The 16,248-nt window shown below is 38.4% G+C and overlaps 1 protein-coding gene across 2 annotated transcripts in view; it reads right to left on the bottom strand.

The window, feature by feature from the left end:
* The window catches only part of ST18 (ST18 C2H2C-type zinc finger transcription factor), a 173,632-nt gene extending 167,478 nt beyond the window's left edge, over positions 1 to 6,154 (bottom strand). The window contains exon 1 of one of the 2 annotated variants that reach the window (XM_076329720.1): positions 6,095 to 6,154. The gene's annotated coding sequence lies outside the window, so the exon portion shown is untranslated. The remainder of the gene's footprint in view (positions 1 to 6,094) is intronic. The other variant, XM_076329721.1, reaches the window with a different exon arrangement.
* Between the last annotated feature and the right edge of the window lie 10,094 nt (positions 6,155 to 16,248).

Here is a 16,248-nt window from a genome sequence, read left to right as displayed (position 1 = left end):
AGTCAGGTTCATGGGAAATGACGTGTTTCTACTTCATGCTGTTTAAAGCCACAGTTAGTATTTTTTAAGGCTTTTATCCATATTCCATCTAATTTTAATTAAACATTTTCTTAAGTTTAACATCTTAATTCCTGGAACAAAATTAATGTCAATATGAACTCATTGAGATCATAAAAATATTAATGATCTCCCAAGTAGTATTTTCCAGTACAAATTCCATAGTGTTCTGTATATACTCATATACATATATATAAAATATGAGTGTCTTGATAAAAATACAATATATATAAACATAGATTAAAAATTTTCAGAAAGGCACATTTCTTTTTCTGGACCAAAATAAAACCCCCAAAGAATAGTCAAATAATGTAGTCAAATAGCATTGCTTTCATTGTATTTTTACAGTGTTGGGAAAACCTAGTGCATACAATTGAAATTGAGATTTGCCCTTGAAGTACAAAAGGAAAAAGTAAGACTATGTACTTGTTAAACATTTTCTATTCTGTGAAGCCTATTCTTAATATCCCCTTGCAGTATATTGAGTAATCACAAACATATACTATGGAAGACCTTTTTGATGTGTTACAATTTGTTCATAAAAGAGTTATTCTGTAGAGTAGAGCCAAACATAAGATTCGCTTTTAGAAGAGACTTGTTAAAAACATAAAGGTCTTCAGAAATAACTTTGCTTGTAAACATAATCATGAATATGTACTACAAAAACTGAATTCACATTTATTTGGTTTACAGTTAAGGTGATAGTGTGAATATTGACCTCTTAGAAATACACAGGTATAAGATAAATGATTGAGAAATTTTCTATGAAAAGGAAGTGATTTTCAGAGTTTCTAGAAAGCCTTAACTCCGCCTATACCTCAGGTTTAATGTTGACATTATAAAGGCTACAGGACCTCAGCCTCAGGCCACCCCATACAACCAGTTTTTTTCCGTTACCGGGATATGTATGACACTCAAGACTTGGGTTCAGCATCCCATTGATTTCAGTGGGAGGTGAAGAATATCAAGGAGACACTGGAGTCTAAAGTTTATTCTTGACATATGAGAAAGTGAGGAAATGAAAAAGAAAAGCCTAGTATTGACCTGAGCTATACAGTGAAAAAGACAGGTAACAAATTCCTAATAGAACTCCAGGGTAAAGTGGAAAAAAACCAAACCCAGCTATAGCATCCAATCCAATATAGTCAGGGAAAAGCACTATTTCTGATCCCTTAAGCACCTTAGAAGCAAAGTTGCCTCCATAGATATGCTTCACTAAAATCGTAGAAGCACCAAAATGAAACTGGTATATTGATGTTTTCTTGTGATACAGAGTACATTTCCCAGAATTATACTAATTCCTTAGGCTGTCCTTTTATTCCTGAAACGGTTGAAAAATCTGTCTTCTTTTCTCCCCGTGGAATGTTTGAAATTACAATTTATTTGCCTACATTTATGATTCTAATTTATTGGCTGTAATTTATTTTAGGTTATTTTGCAATCTGCAGATTGATAATGTAATTACAGGTAAGGAACCTTAATTTATTCAGTTGCTGGTGCAAATGTCACAGTTTCCTTGTTTATATGAAGAGATTTTCACTAGTGCCGCTATCTTAATTACTGATCACCACTGACTGAATTAGTACTAGTCCCATCTGGACTCAAGCCCACAATTTTTTGATATGTGCTTAAACAGAACACACAGCTTTATAGTTAAATGACAGATACCTCCATATCAGGTAATGCAAAAATGTTGGAAGTCACCCTTGTACACGCATACACTAAGAATGGAGAAATTAATCTCTGATTTAAACAAACATAAAATCTAGCTATACAGCGGTAGGATAATTTAACTATGTATAGCTACTTTGCAGGGAAGAATTTTTTAAAACCAGCAGACAAATAAATCAAAGACTTCAGAAAAGAGGGACAAAATGAGAATATAATATTACTATAACTGTAAGAGTATATGAATGTAATACCACAATCAAGAAAATATCAAACATTAATTTACCAAGAGGCTGAGAACTTCAGTGATAAGATAGACCTTCTGTTCCTTAATCATGAACAGCTCTGCTGTAATATTCTATCTTTGTTCTGGATACAGATGAGAATAACAAACTTCTAGCATAACATTATACTTGACTGAACTACACATTTCCAGCAACATTATTTTGGTACCTGAATTTTGGGGGTTTATATCCCATATGTTGCAGGAAAAAAAGTAGACCAGATGTTCATGAAATTTAACATTTAAACAAACAAAATTGAAGCAGTAGAAATACTTGGACTTTTGGACTTCAACATTGACTAGTTAAAACCAGAGCATTTAGTATTATAAGAATCACCTTAACTTCAACCTTCACATTACTTTTCAGGAAAAGCATTTCAGGAGGAGGGCTCCCTCCCAACAACAACTAATGAAGAATATCAGTTGCCATAAATGAACAGTTCAGCTGTGGCTCAGCAAAATACAACTTCTCACACCCTTTTTACCCAACAAAAAATGAGAGAGATGTGAAAAAGGCAATAGGAAAATATTGTGTGCCAAAATGGTATGGACATCAGAATTTTACCTGGGGAAAGAAGGTGGGTTTGACTCTCGGATTCAAGCCTATTTTCTCAAAACACAATCAAAGCCAAGAGTGAAATCAGTACTAGAAGTTGTTTCTCCACTTCCCTTTAAACAAAGAAGAACTGAACTGAATTGAATGGAATTGAATCCAAGCCTTTGGTAAGAAATTTGGACTCAAAATGGAAATTTAACATGCCATCACTCATATTCCACACTGTTAGATTGGACCCTGTGTTATTAAAGAAGTTAGATTATTTCTAAGTTTCCTTTGCCTCAGGGGGAAAAAAAAGTTGAAACAAGCCTGTAGAGCTCCTGGTCTCGCCACTGCTTCAAACATCAAGACTCCCATTGACTTCGCCAAAACCAGGATTTTACACTACACCTGTAAAGGGAGATCTTTTGCAAGATCTGTGATGTGATGTTACAGTGACAAAAGTGTGGAAAAAACATTACGGGTCAGATATGCAATAGCAGTTTATGACATCTCTGTCTCCTTCCTACCTCAGTTTATACTGTTGATAGCTGTTAGAGTTATCAGGGAATCCCCCCCCCGCAATAATCCTCTCCTACAGCCCTCTGAACTGTGTTCACACTTATGCCATCTGACTCTAATGGCACACAACACAAGTGCCTGTGAGAAAGACTTGCGGAGTCTCTGTCTAGTACTTGTCACTTTTAAGTGCACAATAAAGTCCATAAAAAGAAAGTACGGTTTCCAATGCCTCCATAATCAATTTAAAGAAGAGCATGAAAGGTAAGCAGAACAAGTGAAGAGGATTTTCAAAAATTTTCCCCATTTGTATAGTTCTGTTTTCTCTGAATATACTTAGGGAAATTTCTCCCTAAGCTCATAGACAGCAGAAGTAAGTCAGTATTGAAATCAAAATAGAACATACCATCTTTATCTGGTGATAAGTATTTTTTGGTAATTCTTTAATATTCAACAATTACAATTTAATAACAAGGTAGTTTTCAAAGTACCTAGTTAAAGTGCAAGGAAACAGAATGGGGACAGGCAGATTGTCCTTTCTAGATCCACAGAAAGCAGCTTGAACAGAGGCTTTTCAGAGATGAGCTTTTGCAGCTAATATATGTTGAAGGATCTTTTCATGCATAGACTATACGCGGTGATTCTTTTCCTTGCTTTAAATCACAAAAGGAAACCACGAGCAAACAATGGCTTTAAAAAGTGAAACAAAAGATAATTCAACTTTATATACAGAGACTGTCTGCCTCTCCTCTCTCTCTCCCTCTGTATATATGTGTATATACACAAAGAAAAGACCTTTAAAACAACACTTAGTGATAATTATCCAAAATTGTTACCTAAAATGAGAAAAATTCTTTTGTTACTTTACCTTCAAGTATGTGAAAACTTAGTTCCTAAAAGTTATCCTCTTTCTCCTAATTTTTTGCAACATAACCATCAGCTAGATGCATTGTCACTGCAATATATTGTGCAATAATAAGTATTACACATTGGTTCCAACGATTCCACAAAATAAGGTTTCAGCATCTCTCTGCAAGCTATAACATGTTACGAAATGCATGTTGTTCCTTAAATTACTCTGTTTAAGCAGTCTGTCATTATCATATTATCCCAAGTATTTTTAATCTATCTTTCGAAGAGGACAGGAATAATCACTATAAGCCACTGTAAGCCTTTACCACATTTTAAAGGAAAAGTTAAAGATCGAAAGTAGAGCATAAATACACAAAGCTTTGTGGCACTCCACTTCCATTTCAGCACTCTGTACTGACCTCTACTGGTCTATCCATTGTAGCTTTCATAAATATTAAACAGCTTACTTTTATTGAACTTTTGCCCTCTCTTGTTCAAATTCAGGGATAAAGTAAACTGTATCCCACCCTGCCAACTTCTCCCTGACTGAAGGTCAAAAAGCGATCAAGCTTCCAACTATTGGTGGCAGTTTACCTGTAGCGGGTGAGACACTATGAAAAATCATCAGTTAAAAAAAACCTAAGAGTACATATACAGCTGTAGAAAGATATTAAAATCAGAAAACTCCATCTTAACACTTTGGGTGTATTTTTTATGACTGAATAATTTACCACATTTGTTTTATTCAACTGCTGTCTCATGTCTGCATCGTTAGCTGTTTGGTATATAAAATCTGGTTTTGTATTGTACAATACCCAGCATCTGACCCATGATGAGGACTAGAAGTATTACTGCAACACAAATACCAAAGTTGTGACTATAAATTCATCATCTTCAATCATCCTCATTTGACAGACTTCTGCTTCAGAGAACACGCTTGCCTCTAGAAGCTTCTTCAGAAGAAATATTTGTTCTAATTAGGACAGAGCTGGCAGCTTATCTACCACATGCCAGTGGATCAAAGTACAGTAGCAAGTTTGACATTATAAAAATATCGCTGTAAATGCTTTGCCAAGCTAAAGTCATTACCCTGTCTTACTGGGAGCAGTGACACACTCATCGCATCTTTTATACTACTAAATGAAGTTCAACCCATCCACTTTCTAAATGATCACAAGAAAAAACAAATCTCTAGTTCTTTATGTGCCTTACAGTAAAAAGCAACTCTAGTTAGTCATAAGTAAATGAGCAAACTTTTCCATCCTCATTTACCAAAGAGCACTTTCATTGTCAGCAGCACTCAAAACTTTCCAATTTTAAAGGCCTATTTTTAGAATTCTTTGTTATGCAAGTCTTTAAGTATGAGTAACAGCTTTACATATCGTGAGAACTTCATTTCCTCTCACTGCTGTACAAGTGATTCCAAACAATTTTTTTTTTTTTTTTTTTTTTTGTAAGTCACCTGTACTGTCTGGAAAATAACAGCAATTTTTGACCACAAAAACAATGAAGCTTTGTTGTTCTGTTGGTATACATAGTAAAGCAGATCACATATTGTTAATTCAATTTCAGAACAGTAAGATACCTATTATTCATGAAGCTATTTTGTGCAATAATGTATTTTTCTTTCATTTTTCATAAAAACCCTCTGTAGATCATGAATATAAACAAATCAGATCATTTAGCATGGATCTATAATATTTTTATACTGTATAAATTAATATCTGAACTACATCTGTGTGTGGGTTTTTTTGTTTTGTTTTGTTTTTTAAATCATCTCCCCCTGACTTTTTGAACGCTCAGATTTCTCTCTCTTCTTTTACCGCCGCTGAACCTTGCATCACTACCTCCTAATGCTGTCAGTGCTTCGAACCACGAGCAAAACACTAAAGAAACGCCGAAGAGCCGCTGGCAAGCAGGGCTTTCCCCCACCGCGGCAGAAAGGTGCCGGGTCTCCCCGCCGCCAGCGGCCGCGTTTCCCCGGCGCTGACCAGCAGAGGGAGGAGAGGGGGGTGCCCGCACAGCCCCGCATCCCCCAGGGTACCACAGCCCCCTTTGCCCTACCTCCAAGCAAAACTACAAGCGGCGGCCCCAGTTTTAATGCCTGTGATGAAAACCCACACATGATCTTACCCAGAAAACGCACTGATACTGGTTTGGGTTTTTTTTTCCCTTCTTACCTTTACCTAGTGATTGAGTACGGGTGTCCAGAAGGTCGCTGTCGCCTGGTCTTGCTGGGTTTGCCACCGCTCCGATTCTCGCACTGCTGCTTCTAGGAGTTGGATGAACAACTGGGTCTGATCTGCTTATTCTGTTCTGTGTTAGAAAGAAAACATTTTGATGTTCTGTCACTAGAACTGGGCCTTTGCTTGACACGTTAGAGCAAGTACATAATTGTTCTGAGATTTGCAAGTCAGCGTCTTTTTCCGTAAGTGGGAAACAGAAAATCTTATTAAGACTTCCTATAACTTACGAAGGAGTGAAAGACATTGATTTTCACTGAACAAGGTGTTGACTGGATCACCATGAACCCATCTTCTTTCCAAGAGACATTTTAAAGCAATACTTTTGGTCAGCTCTGTGCAAAATATTCCACAACAGCCCCAATAACTTTTTTCCTTACCTCTGGTATCCCAGTGAGGTCACATTCTGTTAAAAACATCCTGTCAAGCTTGGTACAAAAGGGCTCCAAAGAATCAGAATGCAGAAGCTATGCAACTTGCTGACTAACTTTGCTCTGTGTTATTTACCAACCACACAAAGAAAATGCTGTCTATTCAAAACACAGTTCAAAACTCTCTTCACAGAAAGTGAGTGAACAAACAGTCCCATGTCCGATGCTGTAGTCACATCTCCCATGAGGCCCGGTGATAGCTCTGGGGCATGGGACGGAGTGACACCACCAGCAGTCACTACAAGGCACTTTTGTAAACAAGTTGTGTGTGTGTGCAGAGGAGGAGGAGGAGGCGGGTGTTACTTTTTCTCTGTCTTAACATTAAGCTATATTTGCTTTATCATCTCAGAACTTCAGTCTTGCGTAGTCTACTGGGTGCATTTGCTCTAGTACTTGCATGATATTTTGCTCACTATAACTTTCATTTTCTTCCAGAAAGGATCTGAAAGGAACATCTGGAATTAGTGCAGGATCTAGATTTGGAACCCTGGAGCCAGGGTAAGCAGCAGAAGCAGAGTCGTCGTCTTCTTTAGAGACCCATCACAGAAACAAAGAAACTCAGTGGCTTTCCCTGGTTCACACCCAGCAAAATTCAAAACACCTGTGGCAAGTCTTTTGCTTTGGTTCATTAAAGAAATAGGCCTCAGTTATAAAAGCCATACCCAAGTTTCAAGTGTTCAGTATTCCCAAAACTCAAAGTGGGCATTCTGACCCAACTTTATGATTTTGCCTCATTATAAAACTGAATTCTTAAAGCAATCTGGGATTGCTCTAAAAATCAGAGGAACTTTAGATTTTGCATTTCAGTTCAGTAATTTCAAGTATTTCTAAAATCATAAACCCTCTCCACCCACTTTCATTATTTTAAACCCATCTATTCTTTGAAAAGTCTTATCCCACTAGTCACAAAGCCACACTTTGGCAGAGAAGCAGAAATTTCTTCAGCTCTCTATAGGAAGAGAAGTACCATATAGACCCAGCGCTTCCAGTACTGGTCACTGGCCTCTGTTCACAACAAGCCGCTCAAATGCTTTTCTTTATACTTACAATAAATCACAGACAACTATTTCCAGATGTGGAAAGATGAAAAATTGTTCTCATTGATCTCTTTGTAATTTCATTTTTTAACTGTCAGACCAGCATTGGAATCCTCTTTCTGCCACCCAGTCCAAACCATGCTTCTTTCTTATCTACATGGCAGCCCTTGCCATGCTCGCATTTTTTTTACAACTTCCTAGTAAATATTTTTTCTTATGCTTTCAAAGGTCTAAAAGACAGGTGTTATAAAACACCTGCCGTGTACGTTTGTGAGAGCACAACATGAGACATGGTGACATTATGTTGTAAAATAAACACTAGTCTGTTTTTCGTTTTCTGGGGTCTGGTTCTGCAGTGTAAATGTGTATTCTGATCTTATCCCAAGGGAAATACCTTTATAAGATTTTACAGGTTTGTGGTGTAGGTTCTCCCAAATCTTTACTCCAGGAATAAAGATCATTCCAGCTGTGACATAAAGGACATTCAACTGCTGAAATACTTTAACAACTGAATGATTCATGACCAATAATTGGATGACAAAAGTATAGCTTTTAAAAATGTAAAAGTTTTCTAAAAATACACAAAACCTTAAACTACCTAGCTATATTTCTTTTATCAATACTTGAAAATAATGCCTTTAAAATATGAATGGTGAATGATCTTGCAAGTAGAATTGTCTAAGTACCCCTCAGGATTTTTAAAACAAATGTGATTGATTGTTTCTCGGTATCCAGTCTTTGGTCAGAGTCTGCAATTGTGCCTTTTCAAGCAGTACCATTCTCCAAAAGTAATCACTTACAGAGATCAAGTGAACCTTCACTTCTCCATAATAGCTGAAGATACTACGACAGTTGCTCTTGCTTTTTAATGTAGACTTTAAAAAACACTGGAGCCAATAGGAAGTTGTCCACTGATCTTTGTATACTTGTTTTACTTTTGTTCCAAGTTTACATTATAAGCTCTTCTCATCTCATTAAAATTAGTAATATGTTATAGAACAGTATACATATATTCTTCCTCTTTCCCAATGACCTCACTGTTCCATTTAATTATCTGTATCTCAGGAACACATGGCCGGCCTCCTAAAATGCCACGGTATACAGGAGGTTAGTTATTTTCACAGTATCACCATGAGGTCAGAAAGTTTATAATCCCTGTTTTATGGACTGGGAAGACCTCAGTTAAGTCTTCCTCTTAAGCCTTTTCTGAGCTCCACTACCTGCTTTTGAATAGGTCAGAACCAGCACGCCGAAGGCTGTACGCAAGAGCAAGGTCCAGAGAACATTAAGCCTCCTAAGTCCAAATAGCTGACTGATTATCTCTTCTCTGTTACTGATCCTGTAACTAGATTTTGAAAGGTACACCTTGCTTTTAACTCACACCAAACTACGTGAGTTAAAGGAGTCTAGCATTTTAGAATTGTGTTCAGATTGTACTCCTTTTCCATACTATTATAAGAGAAAGAGACAAGCCTATTTTTTTTTTGTTAAAATCAGTAATACCATTGCAAAAAAAGCAAAAAGTGAAAATGTCACTGTGTTATGGAGACAGTTTCATGTTCTCTTTTTTTGTGCTGTGGGTACATTTCTGTGCCGATGGCTTTGATGCGCCTCAGATTACATGTGCTAGAAGCTCTCTCTGTCATTCGCAACCTGACATTCCATGCCCCGCATATAAAATGACATTAATCGAGGGGCACCCATTAGGTACTGCCCTTCCTTTGGAGCCTGATTGGAGATGGACACCTCTCCCTTGATTTTCTGAGGTCTGGACTGTCAGTGGCTCCATTCAACTTAGCAAGGAGTATCAGATTGTTTTACTTATGAGTCTCAAAACTGAGACAGCAAAGTCAAGCTCAGATTCTCAGAAGTTCCTCCTATCTACCTCTTGCAATCTATTCATTCTTTAACAATACCAACAGCAATCTATATGTGTGCTTTCCAAAAATTACCGTATACTTCAGTCTCATGGAGAAAGAGGGTTAGAAAGTTTAAGTTTTGATGTTGATTCGCCAAGTGTAGGTCACATGGGAGCCAAGATGTGAACATAATGCATTTAATGGCAAAGACTCTTCTCTCTCTCCCCAACAGCCCCACCAGGGAAATGAGACCAAGCAAGATTGATGTTAATTATACACACAGAGGAGCCCTAGCTGCAATCACCAGCCTGCTGCAGAATTCTCTGTGGATGACAGGCAGAGTTGGCAAACAAAAGTGGAAGGGGGTAGAAAGAAAGAAAGAAACAAAATGCTTTTTCTGGCTATTCACAAAATATACCCAGCACGTAAAAAAACAAATCTAAATGCACAAAAAAAACCAGGCAGGCTATGCAAAAAACATTTAGTTAGGTGTCTAATAACTCCAGGAACAATGTTGGATACCAACCCATCACATGCTCCCATCAGGTGGCTTAAAAAACATAAACCAAAAGAACATTATAAAAATCCCATTCTTCCTCCTTTTCCATGTAATTGACATGACTTACAGTTGGGGGTGATGCTGCAGAGAAGGGTGGGGGGTGCGAGGTGAATTTGAAACAGATAAAAGCTGGGTAAACCACTCCAGTAGTCAGGCTCATGCAAAAGTACTTAGCCAGAAACAAATGCTGCTGATGCTTTTGTTCTGGTCTTTCACTGAAGCTTTTTCTGGCCTTCTGATGTGCCTCCTATAGGTTGCCTCTGCCAGGCAACTGTGCATGTGCTCACAGTCCCAACTGCTAGCACCACATTTATTTATTTATTTTCAACCCAAATAAACTCTTAATGGCTTAACATAAAACATTTGGATTTTTTTTTTAATGCACACTAAATAATAAAAAAGCCAGAAGCACAATAGGCCATAAGGGAATGAAAGGGATGATTGTTCAAAGCCCTATTAAAAGGTTTGTTGCTTTATTTATATATTTTTTAACAACACAATTTCAAAGCCTTTTAAAGAAGACTCCTCCTCCCCAGTTGCCTGCCAAGATAGTACTTAGCTGAGGGAGGGAGTGGCTGCTCTTTAAAAGATGATGGTATCTATTAGAGAGCGAGGGAAAGAGAGATATATAAAAAGGCTTTCCCAAAAACAGTTGTCCAGAAGGGCCAATGAAAAGAAACAAAAGGTATGAGATGAGGATTAAATGGAAAGAAGATGGGAACATTAAAACAGAGAGCACTGAGAGAGAGGAGATTTTTAAAGCAAAAACGGTTCTGTTAAGGTTCTTTTAGTTACTGTATTATACTAACCATGCTCCATATTTAGGCATCTGTCAGGTAGCAATTGTGAAGCACTTCACAAAAATCAACTCTGACAGCCCTCTTTCATGAGGTAGGTGAGGGACAGAGACCCACTTGAACGCAGGCAGAGAGCAGGTTGTACAGCTGGTTTCCACAGAAGACCAGAAAACTCTTTCACAACACACCACATTACAAAGCAACAGGCACAGAAAGGTTATTCTTCCCCTTGGTATGCTGCATTATTTCATTGCAGATATCAAGTGACTTGTCTGGGTGGAAGACTTGTCATGTGCGGTTGAAAACTGGAGATAAAGCTGAGGTCCGTGTTCACCCTCCTTTCTCTTAGAAGCAAATATTACAGCCTAGGTCTCACTCTTAGGAAAACTCCTCCACAATCCTCCTATTGTTTAAGAGCCTGTTCCCTCAAAATGCTGTCAGCAATCATCATCACATGTGATGTGATGTGATCACAAACTCCCAGATAACTTGTGCAAAGCTGAGTAAAAGCCACCAAATAAGGTTCTGCATTCACAGTAGGGAGCCAGTGCAGTCACTGGTGGTATGTCCATGGTGACCTCTGTTGCTAGAAAGATGGTCTATAGTTTGCTCTGGCTGGAGTTTTTTACAGCTCATGGCACCACTCCTAGAAATTAGGAATGACGTATCCCTCTTTTGGGTATGAGAAGTCTCCTGTGCAGTTAAGGAGGAAATATGAAGAGCTCTACCTTTCCTGGTGGGCTACAGTCAGCTACATCAGCTTGCACTATCAGAGCCACTGGGCTCTGAGGCAGCCTACATCACTAAAGGGATGCAGAAGCCTTTGATACTTCCCATCTATTAAGAGCAAGAAATAAACTAGTGCAAGAGGATGTTTTCACTGTAGCTTCATTGCATCAACAACAACAACAAACTCCTGAGGACAGCTGTATAAGAAACACCTCTATTTCAGAACTGAAATTTCAACCTGTGAAACTAAAGATAACTTTCATTTTCATTTATGTTTTTCATATGAAACACCTGTTTCAGTGGAAATCTCCAAATAAACTCTACTGAAAACATTTCAAGGACTCTTAGATGCACAAATTGAGTCACTAATCTCAGTATAAATGTTCTAGATTAAGGTGCAGATAGGTTCTTTGGAGATTATCCTTTTCCCTACCGGGTTATTGTTGCTTGGGTTTGATTTTGTAAATCTCTCAGGTGCTGAGTTTGAGTATATGAGGTGGAAAAGACTTTGAAAGGTGGTATACAGTGCCTCTGTCTGCATGACACAGCTCTGAAGCTGCTAGCACACTGACTCACTGTCAGTGAGTTCTGAGATCAAACCAGGGCCAACTCCAAAGCTAGCATCTTATTTCAGTAATACAGAGTCTATTGGGCCTGTCCATAGAAAAAAGGATCCGTTACCTTATTTATCCTCTGGAGCAAAACAATGTAATCTTTCCTAAAGGAACCTATGAAAAGGCCTGAAATAACCCAAGTTTACGCAGATTAAACTAACATACTTCTACTGAAAGGAATATTGCTTGTACACCAGTCCCGTAAAATTTTCTGTCCTGTATTATGTCACTAATCTGTGGTGAAACAGTGACTAAAATGTGATATATGCAGTGAGACCAAGCAACTCTTTGAAAAATCTATTATACGTACCAGAAAGAGAAGAAGGAGAAATTGTGTCCAGCAGAAAGAAAAAACTTCAGGTATCTAAAGGAAATCTGCTCTTTATGCAGCATGGCCAGAACACTGCAATTTCTCTTTACCATCTTGAAAAGGCCATGGGGTTCTTGATACCTGAAGCAGTTGTGACCTTCGTTTCTCACTGGCTGGAAGGAAGGAGTCCTAGCAGTGCATCCCTCACCAGTGTCACACGAGGCAGAGCAGGAGAGGCACACCGGTCCCTTTCTTGCTTGGATGGGGTGTACTGACCCTGCTTATGAGACTTAGAAAGACTGCAGCTGAGCAGACAACGGTAATGACTGCAGCCACAGGCATAAGCCTCCTAGAAGAGAGGATCAAAGGTGCTATCTCTCACCGCTGTAAAGGCCCACTTTCTTCAGTGGTGCTTCAGCATGCTTTAAAATATAAGGCTATGTGCAGCACACAGTACATGATTTTCCCCTTAATTTCCAGATAGGCTACTTAAACCCATTAGATGTCTCCAATGAATTCTGTGGATAGCGAGTGTTCATGGTGAAGGTGTTCATTTCAGAAATCCTCATTTTAAAACACAGTTTGCTTGAACTAATCATAATCTAATTAAAACACAGTATGGGAACTGCATTTTGAAGTGCCATTAGCAGAAGAGAGACCATCTTGCTATGGGTAATCAGAGAGTCCCTGAGGATGAAGGAGCCAACACCTGACTCACTAGATCTACAGAAAAGTCTCATGAGTTTTACAAAGTGCTGAGATGTGAGGGTGATGCTGTTTTTTTCAGCTAAAGAGCCATCGCTTTCAGGTTTGAGAAGAGCTTGGGCTGCCACCCAGTGGAGGCGGGTACCAATTGTGTACTGATTTAGCTTCACAGTCGCAGTAGGAGAGCGGGCTCTCAAGCTCTCCAAGTAAGAGCAGGAAAAGGAACACCTTAATGGTGTTATTGCTTCTTGCACACCAGTTATTCTGGATCAACATATTCCATGCAGAAGTTCAAACACAGCTTTTCTAAATGCTAACCTGGGATCTTAGAGTCAGACTGAAATTTTGTCTCGCATATCTGCCGTAATAGCTTCTGTAGGACAAAATTAGACTGATTGTTGAATAAACTTCCTAAACAAATGATGTCAATATACTTGTTAAATTATGGTTTCAGCCGTAATGTAACTTTCCTTCTACATTTTCTTTGGCGGTCTTATTGCTATTTATGATGAAATATATGGTTTTTACACAGATGGGATCACTTGCAATGTAATTTTACTAGCAAAAAATGCACTGCCTTATGGAAATATACAGCACGAACAGAGGACATTCCTATAAAACATCTAGATCAGAGTTGAAGTACTGCCAGGACAGATGAGAAAGAAATGTTAATCTGCATGTATTGACAATTAAACAAAAATTAGGCACAGTTCAACATCTAGACTGACTTATAGAAGTGCTACATATTTTTTCTCTCTAGTAACACCCATCTGGCATACTGCCCTGCTCCAGGAACTAGCATAAGCCCACTTCCTGACTGGTTTTCATTTTAGGCATCTTTTACTGCATTTCAAATAGTATTTCAAACATCCTTCTTGTGTACAAGAACCAGAAAGTGGAACTTACCTGGGACAAAATAAAAGGAATTAGTCTCTTACCAAGCTGTGAATTGGGGTCAAACTGATAATATCGAAAAGTTTTTCACACAAAACATATTAGAACTGCCTACTTCAATTTAGATTTTGTCTTCTCATAATCAAAATGTTTTTTCTTATATATTTTACAGATGGAAAAAAAGAGAAGTTATCATAAGAATGCTTATAATAGCTGCTGAGTATTCAGGCTTACAAAAGCACTGCGATAACTATAATACGCTCAAAAAAGGAGAGTTCTGATCCTAAAACACCTAAAGTCCTCACAGTATAACTCACACCTAGTCCAAGGTTTCATGCTAATTTAGATATTATCCTGTCTCTCTCACCTGCAGTGCCCAATCCTGGAAATCCCAATTCTCAGACCGGGTATGTCAGATTTTACAGAATGCTTCTGATAACTTGGGATTTTTTTTCCCCCTCTTTGTCTGACAGGTGTGCAAATCTTTTATGTCTGACTGCAAATAAGATAATTTTCCTTGTAGGCATTACTCATTTGCAAATCTGCACTTTATCTGACTTAGAGCAAGTGATGCTCAGATTTCTGAAATGCCCTTAACTACCAGACTAGGAATCCTGTACTTGCTCATTAGCAGCATCTTCTGTTAAAAGCTCTCCTACTTATGATAATTATTCACCAGACAAGATGACATTTGTCTACTTTATAGCTGTATGGTTAGGGCATTCACCTAGGACACAGAAACTTCAGACTCTTTTCTCTGTTGTAATAAGACAGAGTGTTTTGAAGCCCATCTCTCATTCTTTCAGGGGATGCCTCTTACCTCATGTAGTTAAAAAAACCACACCACCACAAAGCCAGAAAAGGTTCCCGGAAGCATCCCTTCTGGGTCAGGTTACAGAATATGAGGACACATCTTTTCTCAGGCTATAAGAGAACAGCTGAGTCCTTAGGACTGCAGCTAGAGAAACAGAGATAGAAAACTCTTTGGCCCAAAGTCAAAGGACATTTTCCCTTGTTTGCTGTGTTGTTTCTAAAGTCTGGAACAAAACAGCACCTCAAAGACTTTCTTTGCTATTTTGAAATGGGAGACTAAAACTCTGTGACTGCACTGGCCACTCTGGATGTGTGGTTATTCTGTCCTAATTACTGACCTACAAGGACAGATGTTATTTGGGGGTCTAAGAGTTTGCTGCTGGTGAATTCTGCATGCTGATCTGCCTCATGTTCGAAGGACAGGTCTGTGCCTTCACTTCCTTCTGAACTGTACTTCCTGGTTGCACAACAGCTTCAATAGACTTGGCACTTGCACACATTTTATTACCTTTGGGCACTCTTTATATTCAGCTACATAGCAGGGATTTCTTAAGACCTGGGGCTTTTTTCCAAAGGCAGGTTATGTTTAAAGAAGCCCGCTTTGAACAGAGACATCTATACTGCTTTTTGTCTTTGCTGTGCTTTGTGTTCATCTCCAGCCCCTTAGGAGATGTGAAACATACTTGGTAACTCTGAGTCCTGTTTGCCTGGGGAACAAGTCCATTCAGGTAACCACGTTCAAGAATGTGGTGTACCAAACTACTGCTAGGATGTATCCCCTATCAGTCACTTTTGCAAGACAATGAATGTGTACAGGATTGAAGACATTCAGCATTCTGTATAACATGGGCTTTAATAACAAGAACAACTATATATTACTTCCTTAGATAGCTTTTTACACTCCTGGATCTTCACTAGAAGTTGCCACTATACCCTGAGGTAGGGTCCTCAGTTTTCCTGAAGGCTCCTTAAGCTCTGAGATGATGCCTGCCATTCCTGAGAAAAATTATATTCCTGCACTTACACAGGCACTTTGGACTACTCAGTGTGTAAAAACTGATAGAAAATCAAGTCAAAACTGATGGGTCTTGATGAGTCAATAGACCATTGAGTCCCCAGGATTTCAAAACCAGAAGCTAAAATTAAAACAAAACAAAGCAAAACAAAGCAAAACAAAGCAAAACAAAACAAAATGTTTAAGAACAAAACAAAAACAGATTTTGAAGGGTTTTTCTTAGATTTCTGAGTTGGCTTGGTTTTTTGAAGCTTAAACACATCTCTGCTGCAGGTGCAGAGCAGGGGCACCTGACTTGGTATTTGTTACAGCAATCTTGGAAAGAGAA

This window comes from Aptenodytes patagonicus, chromosome 2 (genome assembly GCF_965638725.1).
Source record: "Aptenodytes patagonicus chromosome 2, bAptPat1.pri.cur, whole genome shotgun sequence".
In the NCBI taxonomy this organism is placed as follows: domain Eukaryota; kingdom Metazoa; phylum Chordata; class Aves; order Sphenisciformes; family Spheniscidae; genus Aptenodytes; species Aptenodytes patagonicus.
This window is presented reverse-complemented; position numbering and strand designations above follow the sequence as displayed.